This window comes from Ambystoma mexicanum, chromosome 6p (genome assembly GCF_040938575.1).
Source record: "Ambystoma mexicanum isolate Mex_15411 chromosome 6p, UKY_AmexF1_1, whole genome shotgun sequence".
NCBI classification, from domain to species: Eukaryota; Metazoa; Chordata; class Amphibia; order Caudata; family Ambystomatidae; genus Ambystoma; species Ambystoma mexicanum.
Genome location: NC_090935.1, coordinates 1163990538 through 1164010442, shown reverse-complemented (window position 1 = coordinate 1164010442; position 19905 = coordinate 1163990538). Strand labels below are relative to the sequence as shown.

The window sequence follows — 19905 nt, the reverse complement described above, 5'->3', positions numbered from 1 at the left end:
GTTCATAAATACAAAACACAGTACATATAGCTCAATAAACCTTTAATCATGACATCAAGTTTTTGAGTCACAAACATCATAACAGTGATTAGGTAAAACCACCAAAAGTAAGTCTTCATTAAGACAATGTTGATGGCCGCACACCTCTCCCTAAAAATGTAATCTGCCAATCACATGATTACAAGAAATGCCCTCAAAATCCTGTAAGGGTGTCTCTTCTGCTCCGAATAGTCATTGCCAACCTTGCCATTTGGACCTCTCTTCCATGCCTAATGAGCCTGCTGCCTTCCAATGTCTCAACCTTAAGCTTGTGTCAGATAAGATTGCTTTTTTGATCCTCAGCCTCCAGGGACGTCATTTCACCAGAATGCCAGGGGGAGCGGAATTGACATCACACTACCTTGACCTCTGATGACATCACAGGAAGTGATGCCATTTGACCCCACCCCGAAGTGACATCACGGGAAGCAATGAAACACAGCCTTTTACCCTTTGACAAAACAGGAAGTGGCATCACATAACATTGTTCCTAAGTACACTATGAAAAATATGGTTATGATATCACTAATGTGATGTACATTTCATAGAAGAATGGACCGCAATATGTATAATTAATTTCAGTGTGTATAGGCCCATATTACCAAATTACTGTGAATACAACCAGACATCCAAGACCAAATGATAAATATGTGTTATTATATAGCATTTAAGCTTAAGCGCTTTATATAGAACAGATGTACATACAATATCACCCAGCCTGTATTGGTACTCATTTATCGATGATGGATGAAAGGCTGAGTTGTCCTTGCCGGGATTCAACCCTGCAAGTAACACACACACATGGCAGCAGCGAGCACTCAACCCACTGAGCTATCTCACTGGCTTTAGTAAAATGAGCCATTACATGTCTGAATGTTCTCAAAGTCAGAAGCAAATTAAACTCTGTAGTGGGTACCATTAAACTGGTAACTGAGATGTAACAGCAGACCCATTAATCTGCAGGTCTGGTGCAAAATTGGCCCCATGTCAAGCCTGCGTGGATCTACTTATCAGGCTTCAGAGGTTGGCAAAATAGGGAAAGCAGCACACTCACACGACATCCCATAATCTGGGCACTCATTACCTCATACATGCAAACAAACATCCTGAACAGCATACCATGGAGATGGGAAAGAGACACCTTACAACAAAGCATTAATTGTGGCTCTCTTCTGATGTGGTTATTTTTTACCTGCCTTGAGGCCAGCGAGATGTATCAGTTCGGTGAGAGAGAGCGAGAGACAGACAGATGGAGAAAGAGAGATAGATAGAGTGGAAGAGCGAGAGAGAAATCAATATAGTTCAGAGGAATGTTCTAGGCTTTAATTAACCTGCAGACTACACAATGAGAATGCCTGGTTTGCATCATCATCTGTGTTGCAAGGTACAATTGCTATACTCATGCTAACCCATGCTCCAGTCCAGAGGTTGCAGGAGGTCAGCAGATGTCACAACTGTGACCACAGAGGTCTCACTTGCGACCTCTGGCGACCCCCAAATGACGTCGCTGTCAGCATCTCTGGTTGGGTTGCGGATTAACACTTCGAAGTGCCATTGAATAGGGTCATCATTGCATCGCTTTCAGACTCTGCCCTGGGAGCTACCTCTTCCTATGGAAGATCTCGCCCAATATCTTTGCAAGACGTGTGCGCTTCAGTAACTGATTAAACACGGTACCCTTAGCTGCCTTGCATCTCCAAAAAATGATCTATTTCTAAACGGTGCATTGCTCTTCTGGCTGCCGTCCAGCGCTGGTGGCAGCAGACCCTTTGCAGCTCAGTTTATGTTCCAGTAGCATACTGGCTGGCAGAAAGACTGAGGGGGGTGCATTGTTCTTTAATTAAAAACACTCTGCCTGTCTTTCTCTGCTATCTCATTTGGAATGCTTGTGCTTTATAGGGAACTGCGGCTGTAATCCAATTAAATAAAGATACCTCCGCCTCAGACAGTAATTATTCTTGTTTAGCGCAAATTGTATTATCATTGACCTTCTGCAATATGGACATACTCTTTTCCACTTAATTATACCGATATGCTCTACTTCACTTTACGAATCATTGTCTCTTTATGCACTAGAAGCTTTGCTGCCAATCACCATTGACTCTGCTCCCCGAGAAATCACTGCGTCACATTGACGTCATTCTGCATCTCTTCCTTCATTCATAAGCCGTCATGAAATGGATTAATCCGGGCTGGGCCTGGCTTATAGGGCAACAGGGAAATGCCTGAACCAAAAACACAAAATTCTAGCCTGGCTCCTTTTTTGGCTCATGTGGACCAGTTTGATGAGTTTCTTCACTATGCGGCTGATAGTTTTGACAAGTGTTACTGAATAAATATTCTTTAAAATGCACAATTTTATCCCATTTTATCAAAAAACTCCCACTTGGGTACCACTCAGTCTGTCGCAAAAGGAGTGAATTGCCATTTGCATCTGTGGGACACTTTTTCAATGGTGCCTGAGCCTATTTTATGCCTCAGTCCGACCCCGGATTCATTATAATGTTTGATGTGACTAACCTGCAGAATACGGCGTGCCAGGAACTGCATTTCGCCTTTCGATTGCTTCAGGAGGCAATTATTGGCTTTGCTAATTGAAACTCCTACTTGCAGGTCAGATAGCACAACCTAGTTATAGACCTGTTACTGACATCCTTGTGAAGCCTGCAGAAGCAGGTTCGAGTCCCGGCAGGGCCAACTCAACCTTTCATCCTTATGAGGTCGATAAATAGAGTACCATGCCATTGGATAATAATATCAACTGTTATCTCAACGCTCAGATGTTGTAGCGCTATAGAAAATTCGTAAGGTCCCAGGTGGAGAGACAACGGAAGTGGCCTATGCAGACGAAGGAGCAGCGCTCTGTTAGAGGATTGCAACTTCCCTGCACTTCCGCAGCCCCTCCAGCCACCACAGGCCTGACGATTTTCACAGCGACATGAAGGAGGAGGCGTGCAGGGCTGGGGTCCTTGCGCCGCTGGGGGAGCATGATTTCCCTGTGCTCTTCCTGCCCCGGCCTCCTTTACTGCCTGCTGATATTCACTGTGCAGGGCAGTTCTGGATTCACCAGGAGACAGTCACGGCATCCATGCAGCTTCATACCCCTCCGACCCCTGCTTTTAAGCCGACTTCGACAGTGGGACAAAAGAAGCAGGGGTGGATGAGGAACACAAGGCACATATCACAGGAGCATTATGCCTCGTTCTCCCAGATGTAGCCCGTGGGTTTTCCTTTCTTTGCCGGTGAGCACAGTGTTGAACATAGTCCGGGCCAGGAGCAGGCCACACTGACACCACCCCACCATCCCAGACCACTTGCTCTGGTGAGGTGCTGGACAACCTGCAAATAAAATGGATGTTAGTTTAGGAGATGGGGCACAATACTGCGTTCCAGTTCTTCAATAAGGCACAGTATGCCGGAGGTGGGGGTTGGGGGGGTTGGGGTTTGCTTTGGTGCCCTTACAGGATTTTATATGAAACCTGCAACATATACTATCTATTTACTCATTCTATGCATTGATAGAAGTAGAGGCCACCCCTCGCACAACCCCACTTCACATTAACCCTGAGCAGGTATACAATCCCCCCACCCTGGGCGTTACATCACCACATCAAAACCTCTTGCTTCATCAACACACATTTGTATTTATTGAAACTAACTTTGGCAGCTGCAGTCTGCCCTTATTAATACTCTTATTAAGACTCTTAACAAAGTCTCTACTTGTCAGTCCTGTAAGAGTATTTGTTACACAGTACCTTGTTGCAGCATCACTGTCACATTGCCCCAGTCCAACTGAGTTGAAACCCCCGCCCTGCCCTGGTTGGCTGCCATAGGCCATCTGGATGGAATTTGGGAGCCCTCTCTTCATATAGGGTTTTGGGCGCCTTGAGTCTCTATAGAGCTGTTGAAGCCCTGCTTTGCTCTGTGGTGGTAGTGTTGCTTCCAGGGCTTGAAAACTCTTCCTTCCACTTTCCTCATTGGTGGTGGTTGCTCTGGCAGCCCTAGATGTTCATCAGGGCTTATAAGCCCATACTGGCAGAGTTAAAGTTAATATTTTCTCTGTGGTGTTGCAGGTGCAGAGCAACAGAATTCCCAGGGCTTTACGAGCCCTTTAATTAATTTCCTCTGTGGTGGTGTAGGCAGGCAGAGACTTCCACCTTAGGCCCCGCCCAGGTCCTTCCCACCCGGGTTGGGCCTTTTCTCACCACCGGCAGCCCGTGCTAAGCTCCGGCCGCACCAGAGACAATGCGGCTGGACTTCCAGTAAGTCTCACACTGCTCTCTCCGTCTGGCCCCGGGGAGAGCGGGTAACGTGCTGGCCCCCGGCAGTGCTGGCGGTCCCGCTTACACCTCCAGCACCATCTGGGCTTTCTCTTATTCACCACCCACCCCGGCTAGTCCTGGGATAGGTGGGCTTTCCCCTGTACGTCCATGATATTCACCTGGGCTGCACCACCCATGCGACCCGGGACTTCTTCACCTCCGGGCTGCCCAGACTGTCCCCCGGGTGGCCGGTATCCATCAGGCCATGTTCCAGTTCAGGTCGCTGTAACGGACGGCCCCAGACTGGGGCATTATCTGTACATGGGCCGCAAACCACACACGCCCGGGACTTTCTTTTTCTTCTGGCCCACCCGGGTTGGCCAGGCCACACTCTTGCTCAGGGACCAAACTGCACATGCGGTCAAAGACAGAGGTGTTAGTCTTCCCCGAGGCTGCACCGCACAAGTGGCCAGGTGCTTAACTTCCCGCCGGGCTGCAGCTAGCAGATGGGGCCGCTCGAGGCCGTGACCCCCCAGGGAACGCAGCTCTTCTTTTCTTTCTGTTTTTTCTGCTCTCCGCCTGCTTTCTCCTTGCACTCCTTCCTTCAACTGTGCTCAAACGGTTCTTTAGGTAAGTCCAGTCCAGTCCAGGTCCACAGGAAAGGGAGGCCTGTCCATTGTCCCTCAGTCTCAAGGTTCCACGTGTCGCCCATGGTGGGGAACATGGTACAGTCAGGTTAGTCCAGGTTAAACATAAACACATTTTACCTTAAAATAAACATGTTTTTAAAACCCTTTTGTGCCTTGTCTTTTCTAATATGCTTGTTTATAACCCCTTATCTTTAAGGGCCCCATTTGGGCGGGGGTTACACTGAGGTCCCACTCTAATGTTCTTCCCTTCTCCAGATAGCAATGCCCTTTATTGACGTGGGAAGTCTGAGAAAGCAATCCGCATAAACCACGTAGCGTGTAGCCAACAGACACAGCATATAGCAAAATGTGCTTAGTCTGTTGCATGCCACATTGCCTTCCTGAAGCAAAAACGAGAAATGATTTACTGTATGCAATGTCATATTACTCCTTCTCAGTATTGAACAGCCCTCCCTTCCCTTCTAATTCTGGCCAACATACATAGGCTTAAAGATGAAGCGTACTCAATGGCAAGAAGGTGGACAGGAACATGTTCCTTTACCAGTTTAAAATGTGTGCTTAAGGTGGATGTTTTCAAAGAGATTGAAGGTGGTTCCAATAGCTCTAGCTCCATAATGAATTGTGTCTGTCAGGCACTTTAATATGAATATGTCTTATCCTTTCAAAGAGAACTCCAGCAAATGAATAATGGTGAAGATGAGAAATGGGTGCCTGAAATGACATTGAGCGCATCATAAAATACATCTCACAATGAATTCTTCTGTGCATAAATAAACTGCAACCACCCTGCCATGGTTCTATGACCAATATGCATATTGGAGAGAGGATGCCCCTTCAGTAGGCTCCTAGAGGTCCTGTGACTTCTGCAAGAATGTTGTCACGACCAAGAATTACTTCTAGTCTATATGAGTGACTTTGCATTCTTGTCCCGCAACCTGCCACTCTTTGTGAAATCTTATCGAGTCCTTTTGATTCAAATATATCCTTTAGTGGCTTTGTGATCTGTCCTTAATGTAAACTTGGCACCCCTCACACAATTCTTAAATCTTTCCACAGCCCAATGACACGCCAAAGTCTCCTTTCCAACACAGAATATCTCTTCTCTGGTCCCAGTAAAACCCGCTGCAGCCTTTGTCTCGGTCCCAGCGGCCTCCTTGCTGGCGCGCTGACAGGCGTTTTAGTGATCCAGGATGTTAGGCAAAAGGTGAACAGGTGAACAGATTGGAACAGCCCAATATTGAATAACATATCCCGGCAGTTTAACATGACATTACACGGTTTAAGGGGATGGTTCGCCCAACATTTTTTATTTCAAAAATAGATAGGCAATATTAAAAAATCGATTGGCAAATCAAGCTCAAAGAAAGCACATGGGAGCATCCATTTTGTGAAATGGATGCCCGCCGCTGTGCTCGCTTTGGCTTTTGCGGAACTAATGAAGGAAAAGGCAGCCAGCTGATGTAAACAAAAGCTACCACTGGGTGGCTTTCCCTTCATTGGTGCTGTACGCGGAGAACGGGGACCGGAGACTAGAGGCAGAAAAGCTGCAGCTGCATCTCGGTAAGCGCTATTTTTTTAATAAAAATAAACACCAGCTGCGTTTTTTTTCCTAAGTTTTCCAGGCTGGAGGAACCCGGAAAACTTAGAAATAAAACCGCAGCTTTAAAAACGTGTATTTATGTTTGCGGTATCTTTTGAAGCGACCGCAAACATGAATACAATGTTATTGTGTTTGAAAACGCTGCGGTTTTTCTTTCTAAGTTTCTCAGGCTCCTCTGGCTCGGTGCCGCGGTGTTTCTGCCTACAGCTGATTTCCCATTTGGGGCTCTCGGGCTCCCCACGGGGGGCCCAAGAGCCCCAAATGGGAAATGCTAAATGCTGGAGTGTTTCTGCCTAAATCTGCTTTCCCATTTGGGGCTCTCGGGCAGGGAGCCCGAGAGCCCCAAATGGGAAAGCAGATTTAGGCAGAAACACTACGCGGTTGTTTTCTGAAATGCTAAATGCTGCAGTGTTTCTGTCTAAGTCTGCTTTCCCATTTGGGGCTAAATGGGAAAGCAGATTTAGGCAGAAACACAACGTGGTTGTGTTTGAAAACGCTACGGTTTTTCTTTCTAAGTTTCTCAGGCTCAGAGGAGCCTGAGAAACCTAGAAAGAAAAACTGCAGCGTTTTCAAACACAATAACGTTGTATTTATGTTTGCGGTCGCTTCAAAAGTGACCGCAAACATAAATACAATGTTTTTAAAGCTGCGGTTTTATTTCTAAGTTTTCCAGGCTCCTCCAGCCCGGAAAATTTAGGAAAAAAAACGCAGCTAGTGCTTATTTAAAAAAAAAAAAATAGCACTTACCGAGATGCAGCTGCAGCTTTTCTGCCTGTAGTCTATGGTCCGCGTCCTCCGAGTCCCGGCACCAATGAAGGAAAAACCACCCAGTGGTAGCTTTTGTTTACTACAGCTGGCTGGCTTTTCCTTCATTAGTGCCACAAAAGCAAAAGCCAGCACAGGCGGGCATCCATTTCACTAAATGGATGTGCCCATGTGCTTGCTTTTGCAAATTCTGAGCTTGAATTGCTCAAAATTTGACATAGGGACTTGGAAACAAAAATGGCAATTGTTTTTTTTTTAATATTGCCTATCTATTTTTGAAATAAACATTTTTGGGCGAACCATCCCTTTAATGTAGCATAGCATACCGAACATAAGAAAGCACAGCATTTCAAAGCAGTGCGCAGCATATCAAGGGTAGCATAGCACAGCCAAATAACAAAAACATGGCACAACATAGCACTCCAGGTAAATAATTATTTAAGCCAGCATAAGGGCAACGCCAAGGTAGCTTGTCCCAAAGAAGATATCAGTTTATGTGTTGGGAGAATAGGGCATGGGTGATAATGTATAGGTCCAGCATGTCACGAGGTTGTATAACAGGACTAGAAACACCAAGCTATAGGAACATTTTGTGACTAATACACTTTCACCATAACAGCCGAACAGAGCACCAACCAGCTATCCCCACAGACACACACACTAACACAAAAACATTGATCCAGACGCCATCATGTAGCGATAGAATATCCACAGAGCTTGGGGTGTGTGTCAGGGAAGTACTGCCACTGCTGTGGAGTATACAGGCCTAATTCAGAGAAGCGTTTTATAATGGCAAAATCCCATTGGAAAACGCCTTGTGAATCAGCGCCCAGGAGTCTAAGAAAGAAGACGCGTTGCATCCTAAAGATAGTTTTGAACTGGACATTTCCAAGAGTTGAAGGGTAGTGCGGCTGAAGGGTACAGATCTTGAGCAGGGGAAATGATATTAAAAATGTAAAAAGAAGCAGCGAGGTGGGTAATAATAAGACTATGTTACTACAGGAATAATCACAATAGTAAGCAAGGCAGTAATGAAGCAGATAGCAAATATACGCCTTTTAGGACCGTTAGCACCTCACCAGCCACCATATGTACGCCCTGCCTCCCCCCCTCTGATGCACGGGCAATGCAGTACCTAGGCTCTGGCTGCCCCATGCTCTTTTCCTCCCACTACCTCACTGCTCCTCCCCACTCACTAATATGTCTATCTGCCATGTCAGCTGTCTTCACATGCCCTCACTGCGTTCCTCCCATGGCCATCGATGGAAACTGCCAGTAGTCCTTTCGCTATTTCAGTGGCAGACATTTTCTCTGAATGTTTTTTTTTTACTTCAGAAACAGTCTGTACTTTTTGCATGTGGCTCCAGGCTGTTATTGCCCAGAAGGTCCACCTGTATGTCATCACTTAAATATTGAAGAAGTACGTCTGTGATCCAGGCAGAATGAGAGACATTGCGGAAATCATACTAAGGGCTTCACAGACGGTCTACAAGATGCAACATATCTGTCTATGGCACATATCAACCTTCTCTGCATAATCTTATTGACATTTTCTTTCTTAATTTTGATCAAAGATATTATTTAATGGTCTTGGCTTTGTGAGCAGATGTACCTCTTCGAACGGGTCTCCTTATTTTTCCTGTATGTTCCTGCTAATGCTTATTCCTCCTGTGCTGCGGGGTGGAGGAGAGGAGCGTGGTTTCACTGAGATCCTCAGCACAGGCAGCTGTATACGTAGACAGGCCAGATGCATATTGAAATAATCTCACCTGAACCGAGAACTGCATCGCCACAGCCACAACACCAGTAAGATCTAACAATCATCACTTAGAGTTTAGTTTGGAAACAAATATGGAAAATTCATTTTGGAGACTGGGGCCTAATTCCAAGAATGTTTTCCATTGGGGTTTTGCCCTTATAAAACGCTTCTTTGAATTAGTCCTGATGCCATTTCTGAAAACTCACAGAGAAAAACAGTGTGAATAATTCATGCTTCCCCCTCATATGTCAACAGCTATGTGAGTCAGCTCATAAGAGGGAGGGCCCTAAAGAACACCAATTAGTGGTTTATAGCACACAAACATTAAAATATGGCAATCCCATGTCCCATTATAGGTCTCATGTGGGGGCGTTGAGGGGCAAGGAGTGAGGAAATGACCATCACCTGAAAAGCCTGCGCAGTTTCGGGAGCCCGTTATTTCCTGGTGGGGAAGCTCATGACTGGCAGGCTGCAGGACCAGGCGCCCAGATGCAAGCTAGCAGCCTTTGGATTGGGGAGGGGGTCTACTGCTAGGACTGTCTACATGTCATGTACTGTTTCATTTTGGAAGTGATGTCACATCCCTCTATTTTGCACACACATGATCCTCGTAAAGCTGTCGTTGTTCGCCTGTGTCCAGGGCTGGTCTTGCCGGGTCCGAGATCCGGCATCAGATTTCTGGCCGGATATTGGACCCTGCCTGCCTCAGCCCTGACAAGGCTTTGCTGAACCCCTAGCTTTGCTGAGGGAAGCTAGGGGCTCAGGGATATAATCTGCACTGTCCTCCTTTCCTCAGCCCTCACTCGCTTGTTTGCAGGCTCAATTTTCTCAGCCTGCTTTCTGGCCTGAAAGGGACATCACAGGAATGAATGGGCCATGACTATGACTGGGGTGGGGGCCATCACTGTTAAAAGCAAGGCTTTCTACATTCTGGGCACAATATTGGTTTCCAAATCTACATCTCACAGTTTCATAGAAAAATAAAAGTAATTTCCAAACTCAAAAAATGTTGCTTAAATTTGCATTCACTAGTTTTCTTTGAAATGTGTTTCTTTTTTTGTCGGACTACCATACAAATACCCTGTAATTTGTGTGCCTCGTCCTTTGTATTTTGTCAGAGGTTATGTTTATCAAGATGTTATATGCTTGTCAAACTGATTTATCACAAACAAATGCATCTGTTGTGCTGACAGCAGTTCTTAGGAAATAAAAATGTGGGTTCATGATTACCAACTTTTGATTTTCACTACAGGGGCAGAAATTACCCCACCTCTGCCCTGATAATAAGCAAGCGACCATCCCAAACAAATTTTATAGCACTTATTTTTTATAAGGAATTGCAAAAAGGCATACGATTAACAAGCAGTTTTTAATATGTAAAATCTCAGCAACGGTCTCTCAACCAGCTGAGCTACCCTGGTAACCTTCTACTGTAGAGCGTGTCTATGGATTCCTTAATGTACTAAAAATCACTGCACTATCAACAGTATTCTGGGTGCACCACTGCCATGGAAGTGATTTCAAGTGGAAGCGATGTGTAGTGAAAGGAGGATAGCACATGGGCAACGTGCTGCTCTTGGAAGCAAAACCATGCAGAGCCACAGAGGTTCAATTCCCGGATCCATGCTAAGAAATTAAATTCAGATACTACGTGCATTTTAATGAACCAATTCAATTAAAATAAAGTTTCGAATTCGGCAAAACGCAGCATAGAAGAAATTGCCCCATTTAAAAACTATTATTTTGAAAATATCCTTTGAGTGGAGTTTAAAAGCCAACTCCGCCCCCTCGGAAGTATAAACCTTCCTCCAAACTCAGCCCTCACCCTGGCCCTTGTGGGATCCCCTTTATTTGTTTTCCATTTCCACCAGCGCATGCGCACCGCTAGTAGAGCTGTGCCAATGTGTCACAGACACGAGCACGCTTTTCCCATGCACATTTAACATATTGCTTTACTAATAGGCAGCAGAATTGAGTCGTTAATTTTATGTTTCAGGCAGATGTGCCTGACATTTCCTTACTGTTTTATGTTTTGTTTGGTCATAAAAAGATTTGGAAAAACATAATGTTGTTTTTACTGGGGCTCCCTTCCTGAAATCCACAAGCTGTTACTGACTTACTCTTATACATTTTGCCAATATTGGACATGTGGTTTGCATGCACAACACCCGAGTCTGCACCACACATTAGTAAACTCATTAGGGGAGGATACACATTGGCTGCACAGTATATCCGTGACATATAGATCTCAGATACTCAGCGAATATGAGCAACGTTTAGCACAGGGCAGGGGCCTTCCTTGCAATGCAGTAGCACACTGGCCGTGTGCCTGGCAGTGGCATCCTTGGGGAAACAGTCTAGTTCATTGGCAATGGAGTGTCAACCCTCTAGCTACTATCTGTGCATGTCCACGGTCTGTCAATTGCAGTATTTGTTGCTGAGGACTTTTCTTGAGCGGTTGGGATCGTTTAGTACTTTTTTTTTTTTTGGCATTGAATCCAGACCTGCAAGTCCCACAATGCAAAGAAATAACTAGGACTATATTGGAATGGGACACGTTGGCATGCATGTGCCGCTCTCAAATTAGTAGTGACCAGAGTTATCGTAAGAGTGACCAGTGCCATTAGCGGGACAAAGGCTCTTTGAACCTGGAAATTTGTTGGACTATGTCATGCTGATGTTCTTTGAAGAATCAAATCCGGAAATCCATGACTTCTGGGGGGAAGATGAGGAGGACTCTGGATGAAGCTTCTGCATGATGGCGCCCAGGGACGTTTCAAGGAAAGGAACTTCTGAAGTCATATCATTGAATGCACGCAGCTGCCACTTAACGTGCTATTGATATTGATATTTTATTTCTATCGCGCTCATACACAAGTGTTTCAGAGCGCGACCAGGCAGGGAAAGGGAACAGGGGAGAACAAAAACAACGATCTTACTAGGCCCAGTGACATTGAGAACGTGCAAGTGCAGGGTAGAGGGGGAAGGGGGAGAAGTGCATGGAAGGGGGAACAAAAAGAGAGTGCAGAGCGAGAAGGAAAAAAACAAAAATAATAATAAATAAAAAGGCAACAAACAATGGGAGTGCAGCCAGCAAGTGGCAAGTGCTGGGTTTATGGCAGCGGGCCATGTAGGTCTAAAAGTGCAGGAAGAAAAGGGGAGGGCAGTATGGGTACAGATACAGACCCTGAGTGCCGGGGGTGGCCCGGAGGCAGTGCATGAGGGTGGCAAAATGAGCAGGGACCTGGGCCCGGAGGACAGAGGGTGGCCAGGTGCATGGTGCTGAGGGAGAGTAGAATCAACAGGGGAGAGGAGAGGAGAAGGCAGAAGCAAAGAGAATGGTTTTGAGGTGCTTCTGGAACCGGAGATGGTTCTCCTCAAATTTTCGAGTGGCAGGGAGGCTGTTCCAGAAGGAGGCCCCAGCCGAAGACACAGATCTACCCCTAGCTCGTTTCTTTGAGAAACGACTGACCCTGAGGGAGTTAGAGGTAGAATAGCGGAGTGCTCGAGATAGGAGGTATTTGCAGAGGGATAGCTGAAGGTATGTTGGACCCAGGACCCAGAAAGCCTTGTGGACAATGCAGAGGGTTTTGAATTGAATCCTTGCATCCACTGGGAGCCAATGGAGAGATTTCAGAGCTGGAGAGATATGATCCCAGGGCTTGAGGCCAAGAACAAGTCTCGCAGTCCTGTTCTGGATAAGTTGTAAAGGGCGGAGAGTAGAGGCAGGTAGATTAAGAAAGAGGCTGTTGCAATAGTCCAACTTAGAGAGAACCAGAGCTTGGGAGACAGTGAGCTTCTGGGGGAATGAGAGGAACGGAATAATACCTATGAGGAGGTGCAGTAGGATGTTTGACTTTTTTGATACATCAGCGATGTGAGCAGAGAAGGAGAGTGTGGAATCAAAGGTGACACCAAGGTTCTTGGCCTCGCAGGTGGGGATAGGAGGAGGGCCAAGGGAGGCCGGCCAGAGAGTGAGGGGAAAGGAAGGTGATGGTGTGCCAACGAGGAGGATCTCTGTCTTGCTGGCATTAAGACAAAGATCGTTGGCGGCACACCAATCCTGAATGGCAGTTAGGCAATCAGTGATGAGAGAGGGGGAGGAGGTGGCCGAGGGCAGCCTGAAAATGAGTTGAGTGTCGTCTGCGTAGCACTGTAAGAGCAGAACATGGCAATACAGCGGGCGAGAGTTGCCAGGTATTGGTTGAAAAGCCAGGGCAAGAGGTTAGACCCCTGGGGAACACCATAGGTGGAGAGGAAGATAGATGATAGGAAGGACCCAAGTTGGACCTGGGAGGGTCGATCAGAGAGGAAAGAGGTCAGCCAGGCCAGATCCCGATCGGTGATGCCCAAGTTATCCCAGAGACGGTTGAGCAGGATGGTATGGTTGACCGTGTCGAAGGCAGAGGAGAGATCAAGTAGGATGAGAACAGAGGGAATGCTAGAGTCAAGGTTGGAAAGCAGATCTTCACGGATGTTCAGGAGAGCAGTTTCCGTGCTTCTGCCAGATCTGAAGCCAGACTGATGGTCATGGAAACAGCCAACAGAATCAGAATGAAGGTTTAGCTCAGAGATGGCCAGCTTTTCAAGGAGTTTTCCTAAGAAGGGAGTAATGGAAATTGGGCGATAGTTGGCCGGACAAGAGGTATTCGCTGTGGGTTTCTTGAGGAGAAGATGCACAAGGGAGTGCTTAAGAGGGGAGAGGAAGGATCATGAGGCAAAGGAGTGGTTGAAAAAGTAAGCAAGGGCCAGAGCGAGGGTATCAATGTGGTCCTTGAGAGTTTTAGAGGAACAGGGATGAACTTCTTTTGACGAGGCTTTCATAGATCGGACTTGTCTAGCGACCTCATCAGAGGAGGACAGAGGAAAGGAAGAGAAGGAGGGTGGGGGGGTGGCTGGAAGAGGGTCAGTGAGTACCGACGGAGAGGGGAGAGGAGAGGGAGTGGAGGAGAGTGTGGACCGGATGTCCTGGGTTTTTTAGATAAAGTGTGAGGCCAGGGCATTGCAAAGAGACTGAGAGGCAAGGGGAGGGGTAGAGACTGCAGCAGGGTTGGCCAGCTCCTTAGAAATTTTAAAGAGTTCGGCCAAGCTGTTAGATGCTGCAGAGACACGGGCTTGAATGTGGACTCTCTTCTTGGTACGGACAGAGAGACAGTATTGCCTTTGGAGTAGGCGACAGGCCAGTTTGTCAGAGGATGAGAAGGAATCCCTCAATTTTCTCTCAGCCACCCTACACCTACGTTTAAGTGTAGCTAGGTCAGAGTCATACCAGGAATTGCACTTGGCTTTGGACTTCAGGCGGATCCTCATGACAGGGGCAAGAACTTCAAGAGTATCAGAAATAGAAGAATAGAGAGAAGACAGGGCTGTGTCCAGGGACGTCATTTAGGGGTCGCCAGAAGTCGCAACTGCGACCTCTGAGGTCTCCCTTGCGACCTCTGTAAAAAAAAAATATTTTTTTTTCGTTTTTTGTAATGCAAGGTACTGGAGTGGCTGGCTTTGTTGTACATGGCCTTTAAAAAAAATAAGAACAATAAGAACTGGAGTGCCACAAGTCTAACACTTTCAGCACTGACCCTAAATAAGAAAGAATAGGAAACCAAATAATGTGTCTTTCTGGAATTCTATACAATAATTGCTAGACTCATTAAAGGTTTATTTCAGGCACACTTCAGGGGGTGAGTCCCTGATTTAGTCTGTTCTTAAATGCCTCAACTCAGCCTTTCATCCTTCTGACGTCAATAAATGAGTATAAATGAGTAAAACACTGATTGGATGATATCGGGTGTATGTTTTTTCTATATAAAGCGCTTAAGCATAAGTGCTAGTAATAACACATCATTATCATTTGGTCATGGACGTCTGCTTGCATTCACAGTAATTTGATAATATGGCCTGTACACACTGATCTTAACGCTACATATGGCGATCCATTCTTGCATGAAATGTACATCACATTATAGTGATATCGTAACCATATTTTTCGTAGTGTACAATGCTATGTGATGTCACTTCCTGTTTTGTCAACGGGTGAAAGGTTGTGTTCCATCGCTTTCCGCAATATCACTTCGGGGTGGGGTCAAATGACATCACTTCTTGTGATGTCATCAGGGGTCAAGGGTTGTGTGATGCCACTTCCGCTACCCCTGGCATTTTGGTGAAATAACGTCGCTGGCTGTGTCAGGGTGTGAGTCAGCCAGAGGAGGAGGGGGTGGGGAGAAGGTGGAAGAAAAAGCCTCGACTGACACACGCTTCATTGGCTGGATTTCCAGGAAGGTAGATGGCAGTGTTAGGGTAGGCTTGGCTTGGGGGGAAGAGAGAGAGAGATGAGAGGAGAGGAGGTAGTGGTCACTCCAGAAGAGGGGAGTGGCGAGAGGGATAGATAGGGGGAGGCTAGAGGAGATCAAGAAATCAAGTGTGTTCCCTGCAGAGTGTGTTTGGCCAGAGGGGAGGATAAAGAGGGAGAGGGAATCGCAGAGGTCGCGAAAGAGCAAAGTTGAGGGACAGGGAGAATCAAGGTGAATGTTGAGGTCACCAAGGAGGAGGATTTGAGTGGTTGAGGCCAGGTGAGAGGAGGAGAGGTCAGCCCACTCAGAGAGAAAAGAGGTGATTTGACCAGGGGGCCGGTAGAGAGTGGCAACAGTAAGAGAGTGGCTAGGAGAGATTGAGAGCCTGCAGAAAAGGCATTCGAAAGAGTAGTAGATCTGAGTGGGAATTATAGTGGCAGGAATCCACTCAGGGAAGATAAAGTCTACACCCCTTCCAGGGCGAGTGGATCTGGGTGCGGAGAGGATCTTGTAGCCATCAGGGAGGAGAGTGTCAAAGCTCGTGTCAGAGCTGGCCATGAACCATGTCTCTGTAAAACCAAGGACGTCAAGGTCAAGTTCTTCAAGGAGGTGGCAGATGTCAGAGGAGAGTTTGACAGCAGAGAGAGAGTTTAGAGTGGCAAGATGAAGAAGGTTGCCAGCCTCAAAGTCCTTCCAGGGAGGGGTACAAATCAGAGGTACACCTTGCAGAGTTGTGGAGGTAGCCAGAAGATGGGCAGAGGAGGGAAGAGTGGGCAAGGAAGCCAAGGAATGAGACGAGGGGATAAGAAAGGAAGTTGATGAGGTGAAGGAAACACCTATCGAAGAGGAGGAGATTGGCCTGGGGACCTTGGACCATGACAGTGCCATTTAGGTAGACTTTAAGGATGCCTCTGGAGGAGTCAAAAGAAGCCATGAGGACTTCCCAGCGTGCAATGGGGAGGAAAAGTCAGCTCACGTGCCCATATAATTGTTTGAACACCAACATTGATGGTAATACCTGCTCTCCTGACATGTCAAAAGGGACCTGGAAACAGTTGATTTTAAAGACACTTCCGTACAACCCCCTGTTATTTCTTGGATCATCCACTTCTCCAGCATGGGGTCTGGCATGGATTCACATGCTCATGAATATTCCCCGTCGTCAGGCTGGGAATCCTCGGTAAAGAAAAAACCAGTATCAGTTTCGTTTCTGATCTGTCTTTCGTAGTAATAACCAATCACTGGTCTCTGCGTCATACTGACCACAGCCAATGACTGCCCTCTACCTAAGCACCGCCTCTGGCAGCCATCTTCAGATTTTTACCGCACGTTCATGTGTTGGGATCCTCGTGCTATTGCTCTCGAGCGTTAGTGTTTTTTTTCGCGCTTTTTCACAAAAAAACTTCGATTCTTTCGGTCAAAAGAGCCTCAAGCTCCACCGATCCTACATCCGATCAACGGGGACCCGTGTCGGATTCATCTGTGCCCCTCAAGGGTGAAGATTTCGTCGAGCTACGCTTCGGAGGACTCCAGAAGCTTCTCAGGCCCGGTCTCGGAGATGGCCCAGGAGAAGGGAAGCTCGACGCCCGGAAAGCTGTTCAGGGTCTGCCCTGGATGTCAGCTGCAGAACGTCTTCAAGGAGGACGAACACTCTTTCTGCCTTTACTGCCTTCATGAGGACAAGACGCACGTGGAGAAGGACTGTGCGTTTTGCGGCAACATGTCGGAACGGACCATGAAGGACCGCCATCAACGTCTCGCCAACTGGCTGGAGGGTAAGAGCCCGTCTGGCGAGAAGAAGAAGAAATCCGAGCGGTCTTCTAAGACCTTTGAGGGCGCCCCGGCGACGGGGGCCCAACATAAGGCCAAGCACCGCGAGTCCGCTGGCACCGGGAGCGCCGAACGGTCTGGCTCTACGGGCGCCAGGCAGGGCGCACCCTCCCCGGCACCATCAACCACGAGCCAACGCTCTGGGTCGGGTAAGAGGAAGGCCGAGCACCCGGCGAAGCTCCTGGAGAGGCCCCGGTCGAGCTCTAAGGCAGAGGAGGAGCGTGGCAGTGCCCCCTCCCTCAAGGATAAGGCGGTGAGCGCACCTAAGGTGGTGAAGGCCTTGATCCATCTGACCAAGCCCTCTATCGAAACGGTCGCGGCGGCCCTGGCTCAGCCTGTGGTGGCTACACCAGTGGTGGCGACCTCAGGGCCCAGAATCTCCCTGCCTCCTCGGAGGGAGTCTTCCTTTGTGCCCATCGATAGGACCCCCGTGAAACCCTCCGTGGGGAAGAAGAAGGGGGGGCAGGGCGTCGTCGTAGATTCGGCCTCAACCTCAGAAGAGGAGCTGATCGAGGTCTTAAGCCACGGCCTAGGCGTGGAAGAAGGCCAGCCCGTCGGAATGGACCCCGACGCAGGTGACGACGACGACATCGTCGAGGATACCGACGGGGCCCCTGCTCGCCCGTCGGATTCCCCTCTGCCAGCGCCGCAAGACAACTCGGCGGCCATTTTGTTGGCCATACAGTCCTTATGCTCCGAGATAAGGACGAGGCTACCGTTACCGACGGAGGAACCTCTCCCGTCGGGGGATCCAGAACCGGGACCTTCTGGTGTTCCCCCTACCAAGAAAAGAAGGATCCATCCACCACCTCCTTTTCAACCGTCGCGCCCCGTCCAGCCCTCCTCCCCGTCCACCCGAGGGGATGATACGGGGACTGACGCGGCAGCGACGGGTACGGACGACGAGGCATACGACGAGGATTTTCCGTCGTCGCCTCCCACCAGGGCTTCTCCGCCCGACGAGATCGGATCTTTCCACTCCATGATCTCCAGGGCGTCCGAGCTTTTCCAACTCTGCCCTGAGGAGAAGAAAAAGGAAGGCTTCCTTTATCAGCGGCGCGAGGCCAAGAGGAAGACGGTCCTCGCAGTGCCTCTGTTGGACGACATTTGGGATGAGGGCCTTTCCCTCCTCAAGAACCCTTCCACGACGCCAGCTAGAAGAGACCGGTACGAGAAAAAGTACCGGGTCCCGGACACGGCCCCCCTATGCCTCTGGGCGCAGCCTACCCCGGACTCCGTCGTCTCCGCGGCAGCCAGGAAGAAAGCGGGGGGGGTGCGGCCTCCACATCGACTTCCCCGCCGGACGGCGAGGGAAAGAAATTGGATGCTATGGGACGTAGAGTCATCTCGTCGGCAGCGACGACGATTAAAGCGGCCAACGCCTTGGCTATCGTGGCCCGCTACGACAGGGAGCTCTGGTACAAGATAGCTCCCCTGCTGGATTTTCTGCCGGACGACAAGAGGGCGGAGGCCCTTGAGATCCTGCAGGAAGGTGAGGTGGCGTCGGACCACGCCATCACCGTGGCGACGGACATCGCCGACACTGGGTTCCGCCAGCTGGGCAACGGCGTTTGCCTTCGACGTCGTGGATGGCTCAAAGCTACGGACTTTCGGCAGGACGTCCAGACCAGAGTCCTGGACATGCCCTTCGACGGGAACAACCTGTTTGGGAAGACAGTGGACGATTCCCTTCAGGCCATCAAGGCGGATACTGAGACGGCCAGGGCCCTTGGAGTCCTGCAGCAACGACGAACGCCCTTTCGGAGCGGCGGAGGCAAGGGCGCCTCCAAAGGTTCCGGCGGCGGTTTCGCTTCCTACCGTCAAGCGGCCCGCTCGTCGTCGCAAGAGGCCTACAGAGGACGAGGCAAGTCTAGCGGACCCCGCCGTCGTCGCCAAGGAGGTCAAGGCGGCAAGGCCGCGTCCAAGCAGGATTGAACCGGCCGTGGGGTCGGGCCCCCACCGAAGCACCCCGGTGGGAGGCCGGCTGGCGGGCTTCGTCAGCGTGTGGGAGTCCATCTCCACCGACCGTTGGGTGCTGGACGCCCTGGCCCGGGGCCACGCGCTCGAGTTTCTAAGAAGGTGCCCGCGCGTCCCCCCCGTGGCCAGGAAAGAACTTCACGTCCCTCAACTTCTCCTGGAGGTAAAGGCGATGCTCAGAAAGGGCGCCATCGAACTCGTCCCAAAGAGGCTTCGGGGCTCCGGAGTCTACTCGCGATACTTCCTCGTGAAGAAGAAGACGGGAGGATGGCGCCCCATCCTAGACCTGCGACGTCTGAACAAGTTCATCAAGGCGCAGAAGTTCCGGATGGTCACCCTCCAGCACGTCCTGGGTCAGCTGGAGGAAGGAGACTTCCTATCGTCGTTGGATTTGGAGGATGCCTACTTCCACATTCCCATCCTAAAGGGGCACCGAAAATTCCTCAGATTCGTGGTCCAACGGCGTCATTACCAGTTCAAAGCCCTTCCCTTCGGACTACGGTCGGCACCCAGGGTATTCACCAAGTGCCTCGCACCGGTGGCGGCGCAGCTGCGCCGCGAGGGGATTCACGTCTACCCCTACCTGGACGACTGGCTCATCCGCGCCAAGACGAGGGAGCTCGCCGTGGTCCACACGGCAAGGACCGTCCAACTCCTCACGGACCTGGGATTCTCTGTGAACTACGCCAAATCCCACCTGGTGCCCGCGCAAGTCGCACTGTTTCTGGGAGCGAGG

The 19905-nt window shown here is 49.0% G+C and overlaps 1 protein-coding gene across 7 annotated transcripts in view; it reads left to right on the top strand.

The window, feature by feature from the left end:
* TRPM3 (transient receptor potential cation channel subfamily M member 3) overlaps positions 1 to 19905 on the top strand; it is a 1922641-nt gene that overhangs the window by 319965 nt on the left and 1582771 nt on the right. The window lies entirely within an intron of this gene.